The sequence below is a fragment of the Prionailurus bengalensis genome, chromosome B2 (assembly GCF_016509475.1).
Source record: "Prionailurus bengalensis isolate Pbe53 chromosome B2, Fcat_Pben_1.1_paternal_pri, whole genome shotgun sequence".
Taxonomy (NCBI): Eukaryota; Metazoa; Chordata; class Mammalia; order Carnivora; family Felidae; genus Prionailurus; species Prionailurus bengalensis.
In genome coordinates this window covers 107,082,600-107,094,127 of record NC_057349.1, presented here as the reverse complement: position 1 = coordinate 107,094,127, position 11,528 = coordinate 107,082,600, and positions in this window count along the sequence as shown.

Sequence of the window (11,528 nt, the reverse complement as noted above, 5' to 3'; positions counted from 1 at the left end):
GAGGGACTAAGTTAATTTTTCCAGAGCACACAGCTAACCAATGGTGTCTGGTGGAGGAGGAACTGTTCAGTTCCAAAGCCAGTGCTCCATCAACGACATCAGGACAGCTCCCACAAGAAATGTGACTGCATCAGGGCAAGGCCAAAGTCATCTTCCATTCAGTCATTGTGCACTTCCAGAAAGAAAAGCGTGGCACAGCGCTTTCCTGATGGTCACTGAGCCGTGGCAAGGATGCTGGGCTGAGGGCGGGTCTCCTCCCCACTAAAAGCAGACCTCGGCCGCTGCTCCGTGGTCCAAACAGGGGAACCCTCAATGCCTTGCCTCGGTTCAGCACCTCTGAAACTCAGGAACGCTGCAGGGTGGCCATCCCGTGCCACACCAAGCCAGGCCATTCGCAGCTTGTTGGGCTCCGGATACCGTCCACATATGGATGGCAAGGTGTGGCCCTGACGAAGTTTCCTTTTTATTTTCATCAAATGTGTGCAAATTTTTTTTTTCCATGAAGAAATTTTCCTCATTAAAAGGTTTTCAATTGCTGGGCCCTGGACAACTGTCCTGAGGGGGGTTGTTTGTTCATTTCCTGCACTTGCTTGCCTTGGACAATGATCGCTCTCACAAGTGAATAGGCTGGTGGCAGGGAATCTAGGTCAGCTTGTTCTTTCTGCCGCTCACACCACTAGGGGGCACGAAGCACCTCTGATAGAGGAACTAAAAAGGCTGGAACGTGTAAATTGTCCGGCAAAAGCTGGAGGCTTGCCTGCATTCACCTCTCACGATGAAAACATTTCTTCCCAAACCAGTCTCATTGGGGCACTTGGCAGCAGCCACCCAGGCCACCTGAGCAGAATGGCGAGGGTGACTCAGGGGGCTCGCCATTTGGTCATTACAGAAAGCCTGCTCCATCTTCTGAAGACGCTGAAAATGCCGACCTAAAGAACCAGGGTGTAACTGCGCTTTGAAACCCTGTGAGCCACGAAATCAGAGTCCATTTCATAAAAGTCTATAATCTGAAAGAATATGCTTGTACAATAATGTCATTTTGGGGGGGAAGGTGGGGAGCAAGCAGTTAGACTCCAATCCTACAAGATCCTCAGAAAGATTTTGCTCATCAGAAGCTTTAAAAAATTTTCATAAAATCTCATAAAAGCAAGAGCCTGCATATTTTATTGAGATATAATTGACATATAATGTATAAGTATGAAATGTATAGCATGTTGATTTGATAATTTACATATTGCACTAAGATTACCACTGTAACTCTAGCTAACAACCTCCATCATGTCACATAATTGTCATTTCTTTTTTACAGTGAGAACAATTAAAATCTAGTATCTTAGAAACTTTCAAGTGTATAATACAGTGTTATTAGCTATAATCATCATGCTGTGCATTAGATCTCCAGAATTCATTCATCTTCTAACTGCAAGTTTTTGCATTTTGACCGACATCTCTCCAATTCACCCAGCCCCCCAGTCCCTGGAAACCACCATTCAACTCTCTATTTCTACCAGTTCAGATTTTTTAGATTCCAAATATAAGTAATATCATCACAATATTTGTCTTTCTCTATCTGGCTTAATCTCACTTAGCATGATGCCCTCAAGGTCCATCCATGCTGTCACAAATAGCAGGATGTCCTCTTTTCTCACGGCCAAATAGCATTCCATTATATATATAACATCTGACATCTTTATCCATTTGTCTGTTGATGGACACTTTGGTTGTTTCTGTATCTCAGAGACTGTGAATACTGCCGCAAGGAAGAATGCAGGTATTTCCCCAAGATCCTGTTCTCATTTCCTCTGGTGTATACCCTGGTGGAATTGCTGCATCATACAGAGGTCTATTTGTAATTTCTTAAGGACCCCCCCCCATCCTGTTTTCCATAGTGGCTGCACCAGTTTGCATTCCTGCCAATAGCACACAAGGGTTCCTTTTTCTCCACATCCTCACCAACATTTCTTGTCTTTTTGATAACAGCCATCTGACAGGTGTGAGATGATATCTCATCATGGTTTTGATTTGCATTTCCCTGATGATTAGTGATGTTGAGCCCCTTCTCACATACCTGTTGGCCAATTGTGTGTCTCCTTTGGAAAAATATCTATTCTGTTCCTCTGCCCATTTTTTAATCAGATTTTTTTTCTTTTATTACATTCTGAAATGATCCCCACAATAAGTCTACTTACCATCTGTCACCAAAGTTATTACAATATTGTTGACTATATTCCCTGTGCTATGCATTACATCTCTATGACTTATTCATTTTATAACTGGAAGTTTATACCTCTTAATTCCTTTCACTTATTGTGCCAACTGCCCCACCCCCTCCCAGGAGCTCACTCACTGCCCTCCCTGTCTCCCAAGGAAAGGATACTTGGCCTCCTCTTTCTCTAAACTGTGCTGTCTTAGGGGGAAGGGTAAGGTGGGCAAAGTTCCTCTTACCCACTCAAATGCATCCAAACTCTTTTTTTGTTTTGTTTTGTTTTGTTTTTGCTCCGACAGAGCACTGAACTTCTCCTCTAGACACTTGGGACTTCTGCATAGTCTCTCTTGTCTGTGGGTTATCTGCCCAAGTCAGCATTTTCCAGGTGCTCCCAGATTACAGCCGGTTGAAAAGAGAGCCAGTTTCCAAGCTGCTGGCAGTTCCACAGTCCATACTGGGGTCTGTCTGCCTATTGCCCAATGCACAGGTGGGTGAGGCTCTCCCAGGTCCCTTGGTGTATGGTGCTGGGCCCCACAACTCCCGCAGAAGCAGAGTTGTGAATAGTTGCCAAACTCTAGATGTTAAAGGAGACAAAAATCTTATGCTGTCATGTTGCTGATGTCACTCCTCCCAGTAGCCTGCATACTGACTGATCCATATTTAGCATCCATATAGGTGTGATGATGAAAAGAACATCAGAACATTTGTGACTGCCAGAGTACTTAATCTGAACATCAACAAAATTGCAGAGTATCTCCTTCGTAGGACTACTCAGCACCAACAACTATTTAATGACCTACTGTGTGCCAGACATTGTGCTAGGCCCTTTGGATCTGATAAAAGATAACACAGATATGGCTCGTCCCTGCCTCTTGCACATTACATTGTGATGAGGATCACCTCACCAGTAGGGACTTATCTAATGTGACTGCATTGTGGCACTTAATACATGTTACTTATTTTCTCCCATTCTTTCCCTCCTGTCTCTTCTTCCTTGAAAATAGAGATTGTAGGGCCAGGTCAAGATCCCCCTTGGCAATGTGGGTTTCTAGAAACAAAGAGGAGATTCATTCATACTTTACATTGTATCTGCCTTTACTTAGCACTTAGCTATTTGCCAGGCTGTGCTAAGCTTGAGGGATCTATAATGGATATTGTCATTTTTTTCTGACCACCATTATCTGATTCACCTTCCTTATTTGAGGAATTCCCCACCTTCTCTGAATAGGCTGAAAACATCAGCTACTCACCTTCCCAGCTTCTCTTGCATTCAGAGTATTGGTACTTTCAGGCTTAGCCAATCAGATACATGTATCTTAGTGTGATTTGGGAGTCAAAGAGGCCTCAAAGGAAGTAGGAAGGAAGTAGAGAGGGTGGATAATCCAAAGGGGAGGGATCTTCCTCCCTTCCTTCTCTGATCTTCCTACTGGTTCAGTGAGTTACCCAATCCCTTTCAGCAAAATCCTTGTGTACTTAAATCAACACAGATAAGTTTTGTTCCATGTAGCTAAGAACCCCAATTGACCCAAGAGGAAAAACAAATAAGATCCTGACCTCTGTCTCTTAGGAGCTCCGTATACAAATGATTTCAATACAGTCCATGGAATGGAAGAAAGATAAGACACATCGAGAGCATCTACTATACTGGACAGTGAGAATCAGTAGTGAACACACAGCATTGCTGACCACAAGGGATTCAGTCTATTGGGAGAGACAGATCCATCAACAGATAATGGTATAGCAATGTTGTAAAGATAAAGCTAGAGATGTGCACAGGGTATGGTGGAAGCACCAAGGAGGCATACAGACCAGGTGAGGGCTGGTGGGAATGCCAAATAAAGAAGGCTTTGGTGAAGAGGATGCCATATATATATAATATGCACATATATATATATATATATATATATATATACACACACACACATATATATAATATGCACATGTGCATGCTCTCAAAAATATATATATAATATATAAAATATAAATATATTTATAAAATATATTAAGATATAAAATATAAATATATAAAATAATATAAAATAATAATATATATTTTATACATATTTTTTTTGAGAGAGAGAGAGAGAGAGAGAGCATGCATGTGTGTGTATGTACAAGCTAGGGAAAGGGGCAGAGGGAGAGAGAGAAAGAATCTTCATCAGTCTCCACACTTCAGCACAGAGCCCAACATGGGGCTCAACCCCACAACCCTGGGATTATGACCTGAGCCAAAATCAAGAGTCAGACACTCAACCGACTGAGCTACGCAGACACTCCCAAGGATGCCATATTTGAGCCAAGTCTTCAAAGAAGAGTAAAAGGAAGTCAGACAAAGGTGGAGGAGACTGGGAGGAAAGAAGACATTCCCTTGTGCAAGAGGAGAGATTCAACACAGGATATATGCAATTACACAGTTTGATGTTGCTAGGACCACTGTATTCCTAGTGAAGAATAAGAAAATTGTCATGGGTACAGGACTAATGTGAAGTAAGAGTTGGGAATAGCTGCCTAGAAGAACAGGAGACAGTGTGGACCAGAGGTAAGGAAAAAGACTCAGGGGTGCAGAGGGCTCAGAAGAGGCTGGACACCATGATATTTTAGTGGAGCCAGCCCACATGCTCATCAGATTTTCTCCAGAAATATTTAGCTACTGGTATATAGCAGTAAGGAAGGACATTGGTCCAGAATGAGGATTTTGTTATGAAAATGAATGCAGACATCTGAATTTAGAACCCCTGATCTTGGACCAGGTTTGCTCAGGTATATCTAGGTACGCATTTGCAACCTGCCTTTGGTTCAGTGAGGGAGAAGATAGAGAACAAGGGCAAATAGGGTGGCAGGATTTAGTCTTGACTGAAATCTGTGACATATGGTCCAAATCCGTTTCATGCCCTAATATAAGGGTTTTGAATATGTTTTGAATATAAAAGAAAGTTATGATTGTAAAATAAAAAGGTCATCATCTCAATTCACTGACCAGAGGGGTCAAGATGTTCATCACATTTTTATAGTATGTTGACACAGCATGCATTCTGTGGAAATGAGGAAAATGTATAAGCACTTTTCAAACATTTTAAGGGAAAAGCTTGAAATAATTATACAATTTACAGAGGGCTTTCAAGGTATAAAGCACGTATTTAACCTTTATACAAGTCCTCTGAGGTAGGCCTGATTATTTACTCATTTTATAGACGGAACAACTGACAGGCAGATAACTTACTTGACTTGTGCAAGGTCCCATGGGTGGCAGGCAGGAAAGCTAAGATCTGGGCCCAGACGGTCTGCTCCAGAGGTGGTGCCCTTCTCCACACACTCTACTACCTCTCCTTGGAAATGCCCCCTCTTCTTCACTGTTATGTAGAATCCCTAACCTCCCTACCTCAGAATCTGATTGTATTTGGGAAAAGGGCCTTTAAGGTGTGATTATGCTAAAATGAGTCCATTTGGATGGGCCCTAATCCAATCAGATCAGTATCCTTAGAAAAAGAGGAAATTTTAGGGTGCCTGGGCGGCTCAGTTGGTTAAGCATCGACTTTGGCTCAGGTCATGATCTCACAGTTTGTGGGTTCAAGCCCCATGTGGGGCTCTGTGCTGACAGCTGGGAGCCTGGAGCCTGCTTTGGATTCTGTGTCTCCCTCTCTCTCTCTCTCTCTCTCTCTCTCTCGTTCTCTCTCTCTGCCCCTCCCCTGCTCACGCTCTGTCTCTCTCTCTCTCAAAAGTAAATAAACACTAAAAAAAGAATTTTTTTTAAAAGAGGAAATTTTGACACAGACATGTACAGAGAGAAACTGGTATGAAGACGCAGGGAGAGATGACCATCTGTAAGCCAAGGAGACAGGCCTCAGAAGACACCAATCCTGCCAACACCTTAATCTTGAACTTCTAGCCTTCAGAACCCCAAGAAAATAAATTTCTGTTGTGTAAGCCATGCAATCTGTGGTATTTCATTACAGCAGCCCTAGCAGACGATACCCTCATTGACCATCAGCTGAGAAGGAGCAGGAGAAGGGAGAGGTGAAACAGAAATAAATTTTTTAAGTGAACTACCCTCCTTATTTAAAATACGAAATATGTGCATTTCATTAGGTAAGTGAAGCTTAATTGGATCATGTTTCAAACAAATCAATCTGGAATTCACTTCTATAATGGGAGTAAAATAAAGCAGGAACTGTCTTCATTGATATTGAAGTAGTATCATAGACAGGAAAGGGCAGCTTAATTAAGGCCAAAGTGTGTTTGTTAATTAGCTGTCATCCTCTCCAGTGAGCCTACCAAGGGATGCCATAAACAATTAGGGAGCATGGATTTATTGACGGAAAGATGAGGTAAGTTGAGCACTAAGTGCACTGTGTTTCCTTAGAGGGCACAGTCCTTTCATTAATAATGAGTCCTGTCTTTCCTTATGTCTTCTGAGTTTCCCACTACACTGGAATTACTGGTGTGAAACATGAGGCCTTCCAGTAGTTATAGACAATTGAGAGATTCTTAGAAAGTGCAATAGTGTTGTATTCCAGGGGAAAAGTAATTTCCAGCAATTTTTGTTTTTCCTCTAATGAATTTTAACTCCCATGGACCAACTACCTGCAAGGTGGCTCCAGAGGCTTCACTGTGTTCAGGATTCTGGAAGTACTCATAGTAGAGGCCCTTTAGATGTCTATTTTCTAAGAAATAAATTAGCAAGTGTCCCAGATACAAGTCTGAATTGTTTAAAGACTGAAAGCCTTATTTATAGATTTGAAAAAAACTCAAACTTTGACCAGTCTGTCACATTTTCATTTCCTGTTCCATGCTTTATAGCCATGTGTTTTCTGTTTGAAAAAGTTTTTAAAAGTTTAAAAGCAGCAATTAAATATCTCCTTTTTACAGAAATTATTGTTTCATTTCTTTCTACACCTGAGGGGTCTAGTTCTCCCTTGACCAACTTATTTCTTACTAGCCTTGAAGGGCATCAACAGTCTGTGTAGCCAGCCTAACATAGGATTAACATGATGTATTTCCCTAGAAAACTCCATCGCAGGTAGGGGAAATGGTCAAGAACAATTTTTCTTTTCTCCTCAAATGTCACTGAGTTTTGAAAATAAGATCAACTGAAGTGCCTGCATGAAAAAACTACCAGATTCAGAGTTTGGGGAAGTAGAAATTTTATAGTTTTTGGAGACAATATAATACAGTGGCTGGCATTCAATCCAATCTTGTATAAATGAATGAGAAGAAAAGGAGAGGAACGTGCAGGGAGAAAGTGGCAAAAACAGAGGAGAGAAGTAGAGACAGATTGTTTAAAGGAGAAGCAATACAGAGAGAAAAGCAGAGGAAGATGTTCCCAGGCCCATAGACATGTGGACAGAGATATACATATTAAAAGGAAATATGATGGGGGGTGGGAGGGAGGGGAAAGTGGATGGGCATCGAGGAGGGCACCTGTTGGGATGAGCACTGGGTGTTGTATGGAAACCAATTTGACAATAAATTTCATCTTAAAAAAAATAAAAGGAAATACTGAGGGTCATACTGGGGTCATATACCCCAACTTTCATGACACCCTACACCTCATCTATAGCATACTATTGCTTTAAAAGCTGTGTCACATTTTTCACACAAAAACAAAACAAAAAATGCAAGTTAAAAACATACATAAGAGATAAACCTTGTTCCACAAGCTAAAGTAAAATAATGTTCAAGGCCAAATCTGAAGAGACTGGATTTCTCATTTCTACATCTACGTGTGTATGTATACACACACACACACACACACACACACACACACACACACACCTTTGATGTTTTTGAATAATGAGAGATTCTAGTGTTCTTCCAGTCGAACCACAGGATGGCTCTGCAAAGCCAGTGGGAATGAGATGTGCAGTAATAATGATTCACATCAACCCCCAGATATGCCAGCAGCTGGCTGGGCTGACATGGCCACAAACTGTCATTGCTTTGACTATAGGTAGAAGTGGCCAAAGTCTGTTTTAAACAGATTTAAATCTGTACTCGTTCTTAATTTTCTCTTCTTTCCTTTTAGAAACCTGCCCTGGCCAGGCCTGCTCCCCTCCTTTGGTCTCACCACATCTCTATTGCATGCCCACATTGTTCTAGACGCCATGCTTCATGGCCTGAATAGAATGGAAATAGTCGAGTAAAAAGAAACATCCAAACAGGGAGAAGAAGGATTTTCCAATATCTTGCCCTTGACTGGTCCCTCTTGATTAACCTCAGAGATTTGGATCAATCTTGTAATTCCCATTACCATACTTCTCATTCTCTACCTGTTGGAAGCATCTCCCTACTCTTCTTATAGGAATTATAGTATAGTGGTCTCTATATAGTACATTGGTCTTTCTGTATTTCTGTATCTCTAGATGGCTTAACGGTATAATTTTCTCCAGCTCTGATGATAGCTTAAACTAACAGTAAACTATTGAACCCTGATATATTTTAGAATGTGTTTACCTTGGAATTATTCTGAAAGCAGCCACAAGTAAAAAATCTGCTGGGAAAATACAGTAGTATTGCAACTGGTGGTTGAGAGTGAACTTGCAAACACACTTTTGTTTTCAAGTCCTCCATCCCCCAAGACATCCCCAGAGCTGAGGAACTTGGTGAATTCTGGGAAAATAAAGAAGCTTGGGGATGCATGTGTTGGTGGCTCACTTAGATGTCCTGCCACCTACCCACAGACCAGGGGGAATTTCACAGCTAGTATCTATGTGGCAGAAGATGCCAGGCAACTAAGCATGGAAGTCAGTTGTGGATTTTTCTATCCTTTCATTCAGCTTTCTTTCAAAGTCTCATCTCTTTACAAGAATCATCGAAATGCCTTTCCTTTAAAGTTCACACCACAAGGAATGGAAGTCTCATTTCCTGGAAATACAGGCTGGATGGCAGCCATCCCTCAAATGAGCCCCCATGGAGAAGACTTGGAGACGTGAGCTCCCAACTCAGGTTTCCGGTGGATGCGTATTAAATCCCACGGACTGGAAGCTGAGGTCATGGATTACTTTCTCATTGCCATCAAGGGTCAGCTCAGCTTATACTTCCTGTCATTATTGTCTTAGATCATGCATGACTTAATCCTTCTTAGCCCATTTCTTTACACACAGATTTCTAATCAGCTCTGAAAAAATACTCTTAGTATCTGCACATTCAAGAAGAGATGTTAATGGGATAAGGGCTGAGGAGCTGCTGTGGGTTGGCAATAGTAGGAGTCAAATAAAATAGGACAGCAGATTAGGAAATAGAGTAATGGTAAGCATTTGAGGAGAAGAAATTAAGCAGATTGGTCACCATCACTGCTAAAATGTTTCTTGCTCTGCTCTGAAACTTCATTTGCACAACTGAGATAGCATGGGTTGTGGTGGGAGGAACAGGAGTTTGCTATCACATAAATACAGGTAGGAACACTGCCTCTATCTCTAGGCTCCGTGAGATCGGACAAGTTTCTTAACCCTTTTCGGTCTCTTGTCAGGGATAATTCCAAACTTTCAAAACTGTGGCAAGAAACAAAGATCATGAAGGCACCTGGATGGCTCAGTCAGTTAAGCATCCAACTTCAGCTCAGGTCATGGTCTCATAGCTGGTGAGTTCAACCCCCGTGTGGGGCTCTGTGCTGACAGCTCAGAGCCTGAAGCCTGCTTCTGATTCTGTATCTCCCTCTTCCTCTGCCCCTCCCCTGCTTGCACTCTCTCTCTCTCTCTCTCTCTCTCTCTCTCAAAAATAAACAAACATTAAAAAAAAAAGAAACAAAGATCAGGTATTGAAGAGCAGTTGGTACAGAGAGGCACTTAGTACATGGTGAAAGGATTAATAATAATAACTGTGTGCCCAGTAATGCGCTGGCCTGATGCTCACTTTGATGGGGGCAAGGAAAAAGTAGAGATAATGAGGAAACTAGCAGGATTCCAGAGAGAGCAACATTAAACTCACGTTAGCCACTTAATTTGCCTTTGTTGTCCTCATCATGTCTTCACCAGCCTTTCCCTTAACTTCAAGTTAAATGATGACCCAAGAGATGACAAGCAAAATAATGTTAGGAATTGTGAAGTGTCTGAAAATTTTACTCTGTTCTCAAGCTAACAAATCAGCCAATCACAGCTTCACTGAAGCTGGCAGAAGTAGTGAGACTCCTGGGTAGAGACAAAGGACTTTATCACAGCACAGAGGACAGCATGAACTCCATGTCCTCATAGGTTCCCCCTGAACCCCAAGTCCCATGGGAGTGATGCAGAGATGGGACCAGGTGGATGCTGTGCACCCAGTGGGTTTATGCCACAGCTGAGGAACCATGCATTTAGAAAACCCCCAATCTTATAGTGTGTTGCTTGTGAGACAGGGAAACTGAAGGACTCCATAAACATTTGCCTTTTGCTCCTTTTCCTGATCCTATTCTAGGACCTGCCCCCCCACCCCACTTTACACATGCCTCAGAATGCAGATAGTGTATGTCCTCTGTAAAGGATAAGGAGTTAATGATTTATTTAGAATAGATAACATGTATGGAAGGACCAGGTGAGAATGACCAAAGCTATTATATGTGTATTCCAGACCACCAGCACTAGACATCTCAGAGCCAAGACCCCTTGGCTCCCCTGGCTCCAAGGAATAATCCTTGGGCCCTCGTCTTTGTTCTAACCGGTTCTTGGATGCCTAAGAGAACACATACACCAGACCATAATCCTCAATAAAATCCCCAGATCATAAACAAAGACAAGACTCATGCTGCTTTCCTTTCCAAGTCTCCCAGACACTCCATCTGTATCTGCTCTCTCTCTATCTTCAGTAAACTCTGCTCCCACTTCCTGCTGGCTCATGTTTGATTTCTATCCTGCATGAGGCCAAGGACCCTCTTGGCTGATTCTGCTGGATCCCCTCTGGGTCTTCAGATCCAGCCTGCCAGTATCATCAGCAAACCTACCCAACCTTTCTCCCAGAGAGACATTATCTTTATTATCCTCGTCAGGAAACATACCTGTCCTCTGCCCCAGGGACTGACCCTATCTCCATCTTTCAAAACTCTTTTGTATATAAGTATCTTGAAAAGACAGTCTGGAACAGGAGCTGTCACAAGACATATAGAAACACCACAGGAAAGTGTTCCCCACCTCCAACCAGTAAGACACAGCCAAAGGCAGAACTCAAAAGAAGACACTGATTAGGTGAGGTGTCTTAAAACATTTATTTATTTACTTCATCAATAGAATTGATAACCTCACATGGAATCTTAAATAACGTGGCTGCTGGAGTTGCCTGGGACTATAGAGAAAGACTCCATTATGTGCTGTTTTGGAAGCCACTACCTGTACATCAGAACACCTCAGCTGTGCTG